Genomic DNA, 14,421 nt, shown 5'->3' on the forward strand with positions numbered 1-14,421 from the left:
AACCTTTTGATACCAGGGACCGCCTTGCTGCCTTCCTAAACTGTGTCAGGGAATTATTGGGGACTGGCAGCAGTCCACGGATTGGGAGCTGAGAAACACTGGCTCTAGTGGACAGCGTGCTGAACTGAGAATCAGGATTCTATTCCTGGCTTTGCCACTGACCTAGTGTGTGACCACAGTATGAGGCTCATTTATCTGTTGCCACTTTTCAGCTGTTTGGTTTGCTTTCTCTTTTTTGCAAAAATACAGCAGTAAAGTGGCCCAGTGAGGGTCTGATCCAGTGACCACTCTAAACCATGAGGGAAATCCACTTGATTTCACTGGGCTTTGGATCTGGCTCTGCATGCTCATTTTTTATCACAGCACTTGGATCCCAAGACAATAGCTGCTGCAAAAGTTAATGCAATCAATCCTCCAAGTTAGTCCAAAGCCCTTTTCTGGCAACCCACACAACATTTTGGAATGACAATGGCTTGCTTTTTTTGGTTCTCCCGACTTTCCCTTTTGTTTTGTTTCGCTTTGAATACTTCACAGTGTTCGTATTTTGAAAGCTGGCCTATTTTCCCCTCACAAAGCAGCAGATTCGGTATGTGGTATAAATGCTAAATCAGCATGTGTCAAACTTGTTAAACCTTTTTTATGCCGAGCCTTGAAGAACCTGATAAAATAAAGCTTAAAGATATACATTTTAATAAAACATTATTCATGCACCGTTAGGCCACAAAATATTCTCGTGTACTGTACAGAAATGAAAAGTAACATTTCTCTGGCCTAAAGCTAACCTTTCATGACACCTCTGGTAATTTTTCTTAGTACTGCTTTATTTATTTATTTTATAGTAAGCTTTCAGAAAAGCGGTGGTATTTTTCTTGACATGCGTTCAGGTGTTTTTTAGCCTGACATTTTACATCATCTACAGGAAACTTAATAGGGATATGGTAATTAGAAAGGATAAATGCTGAAAGCAGCGTGCACTGATCAAACAGCATAGACAACAACTCTTAAGAGAGGAAGAATGGCTTTGTGGTTAAGACACCGGATTGGATCTTAGGAGACCTGGGTCTCTGCCACAGACTCTGTATGTGGCCTTGGGTAAGTCACTTAACTTTTCTCTGACTCAGCTCTCCAATTGCTAAATGGGGATGATAATATTTACTTTGTCTATTTAAACTGTAAGTTCTTTGGGGCGGGGCCTGACCCTTCCTGTGCTGGCACAATGCCTAGTGTAACACCGCCGGCCCCAGTCGTCGGTTGGCGGGATCAAATGTGGGACTTCCAGAGCTAAATGCATGAGCCTCTACTGCATGTGCTAAAAGCCATGTGGCCCTTAGCTAAGGCAGTAGAGCAGACTCATTAATCTGTAAGTGGTCTTGGTGCCACTTGCTGGGACAGAATACCACACTCAGAAGGTGCGTGGGTTACATAATTCCCCTAGCTGATGAAGTGCATCCTGAGCTTCAGAGACTTCCCAGTTGAAATCCCAAATGAGCCCCCAACTTGTAACACCGACAGACCCTGGTTGTCAGCAGGTGGGATTGAACCTGGGACCCCTGGAGCTTAGTGCATGAGCCTCTTTGCCTGAGCTAAAAGCCACATGGCTCTTAGCTAAGGCTGTAGCAGACTCATTAATCTCTCTCTAAGTGGTCTAGGTGCCACTAGATAGGACAGAGCACCATACCCAGGAGGTGTGTGCATTACATTAGCACAGTGGTCTCCAACCTTTTTAAGCACAAGATCACTTTTTGAATTTAAATGCAACCCAGGATCTATCGTGAAGAAAATGTAGAAATAACAGTAATCACACAAATCCAAATGCCCTTGCCCCGCCCCTGCCCTGAGGCCATGCCCCTGCCCTGCCCCTTCTCTGAGGCCCCGCCCTACTCACTCCATCCCCCCTCCCTGCGTCGCTCGCTCTCCCCCACCCTTCATCACTTTCATCAGGCTGGGGCAGTGACTTGGACTGAAGGAGGGGGTGCAGACTCTGGGCTGGGGCCAAGGGGTTCGGACTATGGGAGGGGCTCCAGGCTGAGCCTGGGGCAGGGGATTGAGGTGCAGGCAGGGGTTCAGAGTGCAGGCTCTGAGAGGGAGTCTGGGTCTGGGGGGTGTCAGTACTGGGGCAAGGGTTGGGGTAAAGGAGGGGCTGGGGGTGCAGGTTCTGGGAGGGAGTTTGGCTGTGGGGGATGCTCAGCGCTGGGGTAGGGATGCAGGAGGGGGTTCAGAGCTGGGGTAGGGGGTTGGGGTGCAGGAGGGGGTGCGGGCTCCAGCCAGGCGCTGCTCACCTCAGGTGGCGTCTGGGCAGCGGCGCAGTGGGGCTAAGGCAGGCTCCCTACGTGCCCTGACCCCGTGCGGCTCCCGGGAGCTGCCAGCATGACCGGCAGTGGCTCCTGTGGGGGGAAGGGCAGGTGGCTCTGTATGCTGCCTCTGTCTGCAGGCACTGCCCCTGCAGCTCCCATTGGGCGGGAATGGGGAACCACAGCCAATGGGAGCTGCGGGGGCAGTGCCTGTGGATGGGGGCAGCGTGCAGAGCCACCAGGCCCTCCCCTTCCCCTCTGGAGCTGCCGCCGGTCATGCTGGCCACTTCTGGGAGTGACGGGGGCCCAGGGCAGGCAGGGAGCCTGCCTTAGCCCTGCTGCGCTGCCAGACTGTTAGCAGCTGGCTGCAGGAGGGTTGGCAACCCTAGATCATGATGGACTGGACGATTGTGGAGCCTCTGACAGTCGGTCTCAGTCACCAGTCCATCGTGAGCTACCAGTTGGTGACTACTGCACTAGCACATCGGGACACTAATCTCAGTTGGAGTCTCTTGGCCCTACCGTAATAAAAATAATAATAATTTAAGCATGCTACAGTCTGCTGCTCCAGCATCTCCATCTTCTAGGACAGAAACAGGAAGTCCTAAGAGACAAAAGACTCTGATACTGACTCCAAAGCAGAGCAAATCCTTATTGGGTTTAAGTCCTAAACTTGAGGGTTTATATCCCTTTCAAAACTCTTTCATCTCTAACGCACCTGAGCTCTGTCTGAGCCTCATGGAATCTGAGACTGTGGCTGTACCCTAGGCTTTTTTGCTGAGTTTGATAATGGGTGTGTCAGGGTTGCTTCCCCACTCTGAACTCTGAGATACAGATGTGGGGACCCACATGAAGGACCCCCTGAGATTATTTTTACCACCTTAGGTTAAAAACTTTCCCAAGGCACAAACTTTGCCTTGTCCTTCAACAGTATGCTGCCACCACCAAGTGATTTAGACAACGAACAGGGAAAGGACCACTTGGAGTTCCTATTTCCCCAAAATATCCCCCCAAGCCCTTACACCCACTTTCCTGGGGAGGCTTGAGAATAAAGAAGATGAGCACAAACCAGCCTTGGGTTTTTTGGATCTTAAAAATCCAATCAGATTCTCAAAAATCAGAACTTTATTAGAAGAACAAAAGAAGATAAGAGAGCAACTCTGTAAGATCAGAATGGAAGTTAATCTTAAAGGCAGTCAGATTCAAAACATAGAGAATCCCTCTAGGCAAAACCTTAAGTTACAAAAAGACAAAAAAACAGGAATACACATTGCCTCCAGCACAGCGAATTTACAAGCCAAAACAAAGGTTTCAGAGTAGGAGCCGTGTTAGGCTGTATCTGCAAAAAGAAAAGGAGGACTTGTGGCACCTTAGAGAGTAACAAATTTATTTGAGCATAAGCTTTCGTGAGCTACAGCTCACTTCATCGGATGCAGCTCGGATGCAATGAAGTGAGCTGTAGCTCACGAAAGCTTATGCTCAAATAAATTTGTTACTCTCTAAGGTGCCACAAGCCCTCCTTTTCTTTAAGCCAAAAGAGAGAAAACCTAACGCATTTTCTAGCTAGATTACTTACTAACTTTACAGGAGTTGGACGCCTTGCATCCTTGATCTGTTGCCAGCAAAGGTATCACACAGACAGACAAAAGCCTTTTTCCCCCCCTCCAGATTTGAAAGTATCTTGTCCCCTCATTGATCATTTTGGGTCAGGTGCCAGCGATGTTACCTTAGCTTCTTAACCCTTTACAGGTGAAAGGATTTTGCCTCTGATCAGGAGGGATTTTATAGCACTGTATACAGAAAGGTGGTTACTCTTCCCTTTATATTTATGACAGGGTATATTGCTGGACCCTAGTTCCAGTCTCCTGCACAATCACTAGCAGCTCCCCTAAACCAACAGTCAGGCCTCCTCCTTCAAGGGGCCTCATTTATTGGGTTTGTTATTATCTCAACATAGGACCCAGTGGTCCAAATTCTGACTCAGAAGCTGGTTACTCAGATAAATCAAAGTAAACAGAAATAACCTGGATTTTCAGATACAACATTGGTAAACTTCCAAGCTCCTGGGGAAAATGCAGAGCAAGTCTCCTGGCAGTTCTCTTCTTTAAGGACTGACCTTTCTGTTTAGGTCCCTCCATGAGCAAGGAAGTGCAGCTGTCATTAGTGAATCAAGACAAAGTGAGATCCAGCTGTCTGCTCTCAAAACCTCTGAAGTGAGACAGTAACTCTCCTGGATTCTAGCTCCTACTTGTGCCCTTCTTTCTCGCTGTTTAGGTTACTGCCTCTTTCTTTATTAGGGACACTGTGGAAGTGTGTGTGTCTTAATCATAAGGACCTTTTGGGGTTGGAAAGGGTCTTGCGCTGCCCGAAGTGTCAAACACAGCTGCTCCCCAGATCTGACTCAACCAGCATTGAATTTATTTGGCAGCTCCTGCAGTGAGTTCAACATCTGTGCCAGTGAAGAGTGGGTAGAGAATCTGTGCTCCAGGACAATAAGAACCATATACCAGTTTGATGATGTGCTTGGAGCCTGACTGTCCAGCATTGTAACCTGACCAATTACAGTACATAGGAGAGCAGGTCCATGCAAACTGCAGGGACTAATAATGAGATTCTTATCCTTAATGCAACACAATGTGTCAATTTCTCACATTATGCAAACAAATGAGGTGTGCAGATAAAGCAGCTGAAGCACTGTTTGGAATGGATTTTAGTCCCCCATTGCAGGCACTAGTTCCATATAGCCGCCTGTTTCTTTTTCTCCCCATGCTTGAGAATATTTTCCTCTCTTGAAGGAGCCTTACTGTTCTACCCTGCTCCCTGCACCTGCTCCCTTCTCCTCTCTTGCTGCTGAGCTAAAAAAGAAGAACAATGAAAATTAGAGCCACAAAAGCTTGAGAGTGAAGGTAGGAGGAACATTTTGCAACCTGGATTTTGGGGCTTCATCCAGCAGATATTTACACACTTGAGTAACACTGCTCATGTGTGTGAGGGTTTGCTGGACCTGGCCAGCAAAGAATGTCAGATCCACAGCACAGATTTCAGGGTGTTTGGATCCAGAGTTTTGCCTGGAGTCCATCCCTGCAAAAATGAACTCCAGTGCAGTGGTCTGCTGAGTGACCATGGGCATGTCATTGCACCTCTGTGCCTCAGTTTCCCCAATTGTAAAATGGGAATACTAACACTGATTTCCTTTGTAAAGCACTCTACTGAGGAAAGGCTAGGTATTATTAACACAGGAAATGCTTGAAAAGATTGTCTGGTTGTGCAAACATTTTCAGTAAAACCAAAAATTTTATCTGTGCCCCGGTTGTTGTTTTTTTACGAAAACCCCAAAAAACTAACAGAAAACTGACATTAAAAAAAATCCGTTTTCACAAAATAACCATTTTTCATCTAAAAAACGTTGATGGAAAAATTTTAACCAGCTCTATTATAATGCACCTTTTCCTATTTTTTAATAGACAGTGCTGAGAACCTAGTATTTAATGCAATGTGCTGTATTTGCGGGGGCACAGCAAAGAAAATGTTAAGGGCTAAATAAAATTGAATTAATCTATCGGATCAATAGCATCCATTTAAAATACTCCCAAAACATTCACATGAGTATATGAGATGTATTTGAAAAGCTGCTTCATTTGGTTGAAGAACTGTGAAGTAAATAAGTTACCATGAAGGTGTTTACAACATGTAGTATAGGATTTTTAAGAGCACTATTACCAATAGTTAACTCTTTTGTAGCACTTTCTATCTTCAAGGGCACTGTTGATTTCCCTACAGCCTTATGAATAAAACTGTTTTAACTAATTATGTTCGCTATTGCACAAGAAAAACTCAAAATGTTGTAAAGTTCAGATGTGGGTCCAAAGACTAGAAACAGCAGAGAAATTCACAGCAATTGCAACACTGCATCCATAAATCACCTCAATGAGGCAATATCTAGACCTGACTTGTTGAGATAAATAAAGACAATGTTTTATACCAAAATATCACGCTATATTCAGAATTACCTTTGCGTTTGCAGGTTTACCTCAGATCCTTAATGTTCTTTTAGCATGCTAGGGTCTAGAACATCATCCTTCATTAAAAGGTACAGTAATCTAATGTAACAACCCAGAATACATCCTATAATTTCCATCTAATAAGTGTTTCTATAGTATTGTATGCTCTTGCTTTTGAATGCTGCAGTGATTTTCTTTTATATCAAGGATGATTTCTTCTGAAGCTAACGTTGGAAGTTTAACATACATATCCTGAGAAATTCTGTAATCATATATATTTCTTCTGTACAAGTTTGCCTACTCTCCAACTTGCTTTTGCCTTTGCTAGGAATGTTTGCATATTGCAAAACACCTACTTCAATACTAATAGAAATAAATGGCTGAAAGAACACTGAAAATGGAGAGCTTTTGCTTATTATTTAAATTCTTTCACATAGCAGTCACTGTGTGAAATTCTAATTCACTGTCTCTGCAACAGAATCAGATATTTAAATGGTCCAAAGCTTAGGAAATCACTTAAAATGTAATTAATACAGGAGCACAATTCATTGTGGTCTGTAAGATGTGATGCATTAAGTGTAGCAAATAAGACATAGTATAGGACAGTCATCTACCTGTATTATACATCAAATCCACTAAAATATGTACACAGATTTACTGTATTTGCTTTATTTTCTAGTCCTGATATCACACATTGATGTTTACTTGTTGGTACTTCAATCTTATAGTATTTTGTCATTTTTTTGCTCACAGTTTTTGAAAAATTGCTACAGTTACAGACCAACAGCCCCAAGAGCTAAAAATACATAGACAAAAAAGTGTTTTCTAAATTAATGGTTTAATCTGTCTGTAACCCAATTCCATGGTCTCTGCCTAACTCTGAGTGTATAAAAAAGTCAGTACTAAAGCTGTCACTCATACATAGGGCCCTGTAGTGGGATGGTCACCCGCTCCTGCCTTGAAAGGCTTAAAACAGCCCGGGGAGAGGCCTATGGAAGGGAAGGAAAAGCGGGGCTGATTGGGAGAAGCAGCCTCAGCTGGGGGCCATGCCCCAATCAGGCTGCGGCTGGCTTAATCAAGGCCCAGCTGGCCCTTATAAGAGAGCAGTGGGCCAGGAGCACACAGAGTCTCCTCTAGCTGTGGAGGGAGATGGGCCTGGCTGCCGGGGAGCATACTAGGATATCTGAGGTGAAGCAGGGTTGGGGAAGGCCAGAGGAGCTGGGAGGCTCCAGACTGGAAAAGCTGCAGGCCTGGCAGATGGCCTAAAACAGGGTACTGGGGTTGCAACAGGGCAGCCCAAGGGTAGGCGGAGGTAGCAGGTCCAAACCCCCCTTGCCTATGGTGACTGGCTTATACAGACTGCAATCGGCCCTAGTGGAAGGGGGCTAGATAGTGACTGGCAATAGGCTGAGGCAGGGTGGGGGTTCCCCAGGGAGGGGAGACCCAGATCTGGGGGGTATTGCCTGGAGGAGCAGCACCCCAGGCAAAAGGGCACCAGGGTCTGGGAAGGACACTGGGAGCTAGCAACGGTGAGTCACTGGCAGAGGGTGCTCTGGAGCTGGTGAAAAGAGCTAATTCCCAGATGGCCAGCAGGAGGTGCCGCTGGGTGACTCTGTGCCCCGTTACAGGCCCAAACAAGAAAGAGACTTCAGCATTGTCGATCCAGCTGTGTTCTGTGAGAGACTGAGGCCTGGTCTACACTAGAGAATTAGGTCAGCATAACTATGTCACTGAGGGGTGTGAAAAATCCACACCCTTGAGCGACCTAATTAAGCCAACATAGGTCCCTGTGTAGGCAGTGCTAGGTTAACGGAAGAATTCTGTCAACCTAGCTACCACCTCTCGGGGAGGGGGATTAACTGTGGCGACTCCTGTTGGGATAGGGAGTGTCTACACTGAAGTGCTACAGTGGAGCAGCTGCAATGACGCAGCTGTGCCGCTGTAGTGTTTTACATGTAGACAAGCCCCGAGTACCTCAGTTCCATAACGATGGTCTCTTGCTTCTTACTAAAGACGGCAACTGTTCCAATACCATGGTAACCTTTAAAAGCTTGTCAGTTAGTTACCTGAGATTACCATGCATGCATACATACTTGAAAATTATCCCCACTTAATGCATACCCACTGAAGCATCAGGGAGAAATCAGAACCAAGCCACCCAATACCTATATCTCCCAGGCCTATGTCTTGATAAACTGAAACTTCCTCCTATGTCAATTATTTTCTAAGCTCAGTTCTTGCTTCCAGCAAGGAGTAGAAGCAGAGGGATTGAAATACTGATCAAAGGCATCTCCATTGATATATCCAACCTGTGGGAAAGGAGGGACTGGAAAGTGTCCCATTAATACTTGTTGACATTTCTATCCCACTGTATGACATTGAGCAGGTTTTGGCCATGAACATAAGATTCTGATCTATAAACAAAATGTGGGTGCTTTTTTTTTTTCTAAGTTTTTCATTCACCGTGAGGAATTATACTAAAATTGTGTGTCTTGGAAACAATACAAGGTAAGACAATAGAGCTAATTCCAAGACTAAGCTATGAGGCAACAGTCTGGGAGTCTGGCTGTTTTCCACAGAAAAAGTCGAGTCTGCAGGAGACCTACTAGAAGTCTTCAAAGTTAAGAACAGAACTGACAAGTAGTTATAAGGGGAGCATAACAATATTCAAGAGGCTCAAAAATAGATGGCCATCTAGAAATTATAAGTAAATAGAGACTTCAGAACTGCATTATGAGAAGGATAATAAATATATGAAATATATTACTAAGGAAAGTAATTGAAACAAAATATGTCTAGTAAATGAGTTCAAGGCACACAGAGTTATGTCTGGAAAAAGAAAGAAAATATATATTTGAGGAAAGAGCAGGAAGGTGGGATTAACGTAGACCAAGAGTGGCCTAGCAAATTGGATTGAATGGCCTTTCCTTGTTCCTAATAGTTTATGAAGCTTATAACCCTTAATTATAGCATCTTGAATGCAAAACTAATTCTGCATGAACTGCCATGCAATGGTTGAACGATATTTTCCATTAAGGTATCAAGGTCAATGATCCAGATAATTAACTAACATGGCAGTTCAATACATTAATTCTCTATGAAATAGTAGTAAAATGTACGTTGACTCTTGGTAACCTCTAGGTAGATGTAACCACTTTCATGATAAGATGTGGATGTAATAATCTGTTTGAGCCTGTCTACCGGAGATGAGGGATTTTCTTAAATAATGATGATGAATGCTGCTCTTGTAGAGAGCAGGAGTATGTCATTAAACTAGCCAATATTTTGCTGCCCGCCCGTGTACAGCAAACGTTCTGAAGGGCAGTGATGCTGACAAATCCTTACAGGCCAGAGAAGGGAATAAAGCAAGGAGAAAACTGGATGAAAAAAGCAGATAAAGAGCCTAAGGTGAATTTTGAGCCTAATACGGAGTTATTTGGTTTGTTTGCTTTTCTCCTCAAATAAAAGTAGTTCAATCATTATTTTTTCTGCAATAGGGAAAAAAAAAACACTCTCCAGTCACAAACATAGTTCATTGCCTATCAATAAACAGAACTTCAGATCTCTTCGGACTCAGATACACAATGCAGAGATATTAGTTCTGCTCCAGCTTATTCCAAGGTGCCAGAGTTCAACATGAAAATCTACAGATTGCTGCTAGCCAAGCCAATGCCATACAACTGCAAAGATCCATCTATGCTATATACATGTATATTAACCAGACATAATCTATTTTTAAGACCATTAAGCAGCTACTTTCATTGGGCTGGTCACAATGGTGACTGGTCTTTTTCCTGAGTTGTTACAGTTAGTTTAGAACCCAGCAATGTGAATGAGGAGTTCAGACTATTTTATTCCCAATGGGCATTACACCATGCATTTGTCAACATCAAATACCATCTGCTATCATCCTGCCCATTCAGCTTTGCTACGTTCCTTCAACATTCCTCATCGAAATCTTTAGTTTCCATTAAACTAAATAATTCTGTGTAATCTTCAAATGTTTACCAATGTATCCATATCGTTAACAAATATATTAAACTACACAGCTCGTTGGGCGCCTCGCTGTTACCCTTTTGCTCTATTGAAAAGTCTACTCCTGCTCTTTGTATTCTGCCTCTTACCCAAATTTCTAACCAATAACAGTTCTTTACCTCTCACCCATGATTACCTTGTTTCTTCAATAGCCTTTTGTGAGGGGCTTTAACAAAAGCCTTTTGAAAATCCAAACAAATTATGTCAACTGTCTATGTTAATCCACCGTGGTGAGGATTAATATACTCCTCTGCAGCATTCTAAGGGTTAATACATTTTATCTACCAGAATAGTTCAGTCCAATATCAAGAACTGCTTCAGAATACACAAATCTCCAAACATTTATTTATATTTACTTTTAATAAGCAGTATACAACCTGTCTCAACAAGCAGCAATTTAATTACATCATTGCATTTGATCAGATGAACATCCTGTTCATAATAAAACCATACCTATAAATAAACATAGAAAGTACAAATTAAGCTTTCTTGTTAGACTGCACCAGACTTAATGTCTCAAATCTTCTCCTACATGTTGTGAACTGAATTTTTATCTGGAATAGTGGGTACATTAAAATGTTGGTATGCATGTTTGTATATTCATAAAAATTCTCCTCATGCCATGTCTACCTTGGGAATTTGTCCTGATTTCTGCCATTGCTGGCCTGCCATTGATATATCTGCACTGATGTAACTGCTAGTGTTGTCAAGCAAAGCTGGCTAGAGATGGTTAAAAAAACATTCAATTTCAAACTCACTTTTTTTGTTAGAAAAAGAACAACTTCTCATTTATTCAAAGTTTTGCCACAAACATTTTTAGCCAAAATTTTCACTTTTGAAATTTTTCATTTGGGGGTTTCCTCTCCTCTCCTCTTCCTCCCCCCCCATTGCAACTTACAAAGAAGGACAAAAACTATACACATTTAAAAAATAGAAAAAAACAATTTAATTTTTAATTTTTCATGTTGATAAAAAAAAGTAAAAATTCAAATAAATGAACTTTTTTCACAAAAATTCGCAGCTTAGGAAAAAGGCCATTTTTCAACAAAAATATTCTTAGTTTGAAAAATTTCAACCGGCTCTAAAGCTGATAGTAGCACTGGTATATGTAGCCCTGTTTGAAATCAGGGTTAGCTATCCCAGTGCAAATGGCAGCTTACAGTTTATCCTAGGGAATTTCCCTAGTGCATCTACAATGGTGGCGGGAAAGTGATGGACGAAATCAGGTAAAAAGCTCAGCATATGCAAGACTTAAGTCTGCAATTGCTTTTTGTGCTCATCAGTTGGGATTCCGATCAACAGTTCTATGGTAAAAGTGATTTTAAAACTAAAACTAAATATTCAGTGCCTGCAATGGATTCCAGTTATTAACAATTAAAATCTTTGTTGAAAGGAATGCAATTTTTTTTAAAGTAGAGTATTTCAACTTTCTCTTTTAGAATTCCTGAGTCCAATGCATTGGAGGCAAACAGTGCTACAGGTTCAAAATGTGGTTAGTGTGTGTGAAAGGCGACAAGCGGACACCCCTGGAGAAAGACACAGAACACAAATCATAGGCAGTGGCAGTTCAAGCTTTCTTCACCGGGCTCCATTAATGTGACTCAAACCCTGACCTGAAAGACCCAGGTAAAAGGGTGGACAATCCTTTGTCCTTTGCTGTGACTGCCAAAAAGGTACCATTTATTGTCAGACATGGGGATATTTGTCAACTGTGAATAATAATTATCCTCTAGGAACTGGACCAAGACCACCAATGCTTTTCACATAGGTGGCTTTCAGTCACCACCAATGTGGGCTGGATTCAAACCATCATAATCCCATTACAAATTCCCTCAGACATACAATCTCCCGTCCTATCCAGAATCTATCTAGAGAACAATAAGACTGTACTGAGCTGAATATTGGAAGGAACTAACACCTCCCAAATCATACCAACTTACTGAAAACATTTCATAATATCAGAAACAGCTTCATAATAAACCTTTTTAAAGAACATCAGGAGATGATACTCTAACATTACATATCTCCTGGCCTCCAAGCATGTACTGGACAGGACAACAAATGTGAGAAAATCGACACTTCCCAGTACTTGTTACTGGTATATGGGGATTAACAGGGAAGCCAACATTAAATTAATAAATCTTTTGGAAGATGCTGAATAGAAACTAACATTAGGGTCCAGTGATTCATGTCTCCTGATCCTGGAAGACATGGTAATATGGAATTGATCTGAAAATTAAAAGAGGGAGAAAGGATCCTTATTTCTACATTAAAGGGTAAACTGATGGAAATCAGTTGGGTTTAGGTTTTGCAGTGCCCCATACAAAGTAATGCCTGGGGTCCCACCACTCACCCACTCCCTATCCATCCTACAAGCTGTGATTATTAGATCCCAATGGCACCTTCTCCAGAAATATCTTAAAATGAACTTACAACTCTTACAACTGAAAGAGCAGACGGTGTGGATGAAACCTAAAATGTAGAGGAGGCTGTGGGGTTTGTGAACAGAGGGGGTTATGGAATACTAGGAGCGAATGCCTCTTCTATGTAGATGAATGTTGACAAACAAATCCCCAGATGATGCATGACTAGAGGTATTTACCCTTTGTGGACTGTCTAGTGTTGTTTCTGGAAATTGCATTCCTTTTTTAGCCCTTACAGAACTGAGTACAACTCTGAGGGAGTTCATAACAAAAGCAAGAAAATGGAACAAAATACGTTATAAGGGCCATCTAGGGGGCTTTGTGCTTAGGGTTGCCAGTGTTGGTTGGGCATATTCCTGGAGATTTAATCACATGATGTAATCTTTAATTAAATATTAATCTTTAATTCCTGTAAACTCCAGGCCAATCCTGGAGGGTTGGCAACCCTACTTGTGCTTAATGCTCTGAAATAAGAGGATGTTTCATTCCATAAAAGTGGATTGTGCTCCCTGGCCTAACGGGAGTGAGGAGAGAAAAAGTGATTTGTATGTACACAGAAGAGCACAGCTCTGCACAGGCCTCTATGGCCAATCTAGGAGTAGGATTAATGGTTTCATTAGGGTATCCCATCCAGTTTCCTTGGCTAAGGCCAGAGAAAGCCCCAGTGATGAAGGTAATTAGGGAAGAAGATTGGTGCAAATGACAAAGTCAACTCTCAGTTCAGTTCAAATCAACCAGTAAAAAACATCTGTAGCCAGGAAACTTGCAATATATAAGCATTCCTTCTCAGTCTATATGTTTTAAATTGGTTGTGTCAGCTTCCAGCTGAGGGCTGCACAACTATTAATAGGCACTTGCTTTGCAATGGAATGAACTCTGATTTGTTTGGTAACTCTAAGGCATGAAGTTCTTTTGCTGGCCATTCAATTTATTTCCAAGAGCTTATTCATTTCATCTGGGATATTTTTGGAGGGGTTTTCCAAGATCTAGCTAGGATAAAGCCTTTTTAGGGTATATTTGTTAATCTTAGCTTTATGATTTATTATTTTCATGCTTGAAATGGTTTTTTTAAAGTATATGTACAATGAAATCAAACTGAATTTGTATTCATTTCAGACTGAAACTTCAGTCAGAAACTGGGGGCTGAGATTTTCAAAACTGCCCAGGAGTGGTGGCGGGGGGAGTTAGATATAAAACTCCCATTGAAATTAAAGAGAATTGTACATCTAAGTCTCTGTGACAGGTGCTGTTAGTAGCTATAAATTGATCCATATGGAAATGAGCATCCTGGTCACTTAGAATACCCAGGGAAGTTGGTGTAGTTAAACTAGGAGGGACTTCAGTTGTTTGGGTTTGGAAGAGTAGAAAGGATCACTTGCAGCTGGAGGGAGCCTGAGTAATGAAGTAATTATCTCATTAGTTCTGAGAAGAAAGCAAAGCAGTATAAAAGGCAGAGCCAGGGAGCAGGAAGGAGGGCTCTATATAACTGCTGCTGTGCTGTGCTGTGCCGTACCTGGAGTATAAGTAATACAGACACTTGGTAGAGGAACCCTGGTAGACTGTGCATGCTGCTTAATTCACAAAGAGGGCTTACCATCCAGGGTTTCCAGGAGCTGAAGAGGAAGCCTGTTCAGTCTCCCAAGTGGCTTTCAAAATCTCAGCCTGTGTTGT

The 14,421-nt window shown here is 42.5% G+C and overlaps 2 long non-coding RNA genes across 2 annotated transcripts in view; one reads left to right on the forward strand and one right to left on the reverse strand.

The window, feature by feature from the left end:
- Nucleotides 1-14,421, reverse strand: part of LOC119565081 — a 313,090-nt gene that overhangs the window by 100,608 nt on the left and 198,061 nt on the right. The window lies entirely within an intron of this gene.
- Nucleotides 7,427-12,594, forward strand: LOC122466855. Its single transcript, XR_006292748.1, has 3 exons — nt 7,427-7,480; nt 9,599-9,700; nt 11,767-12,594. It is a non-coding gene; the product is annotated as an uncharacterized LOC122466855 (long non-coding RNA).

This window comes from Chelonia mydas, chromosome 1 (genome assembly GCF_015237465.2).
Source record: "Chelonia mydas isolate rCheMyd1 chromosome 1, rCheMyd1.pri.v2, whole genome shotgun sequence".
Classification (NCBI taxonomy): Eukaryota; Metazoa; Chordata; order Testudines; family Cheloniidae; genus Chelonia; species Chelonia mydas.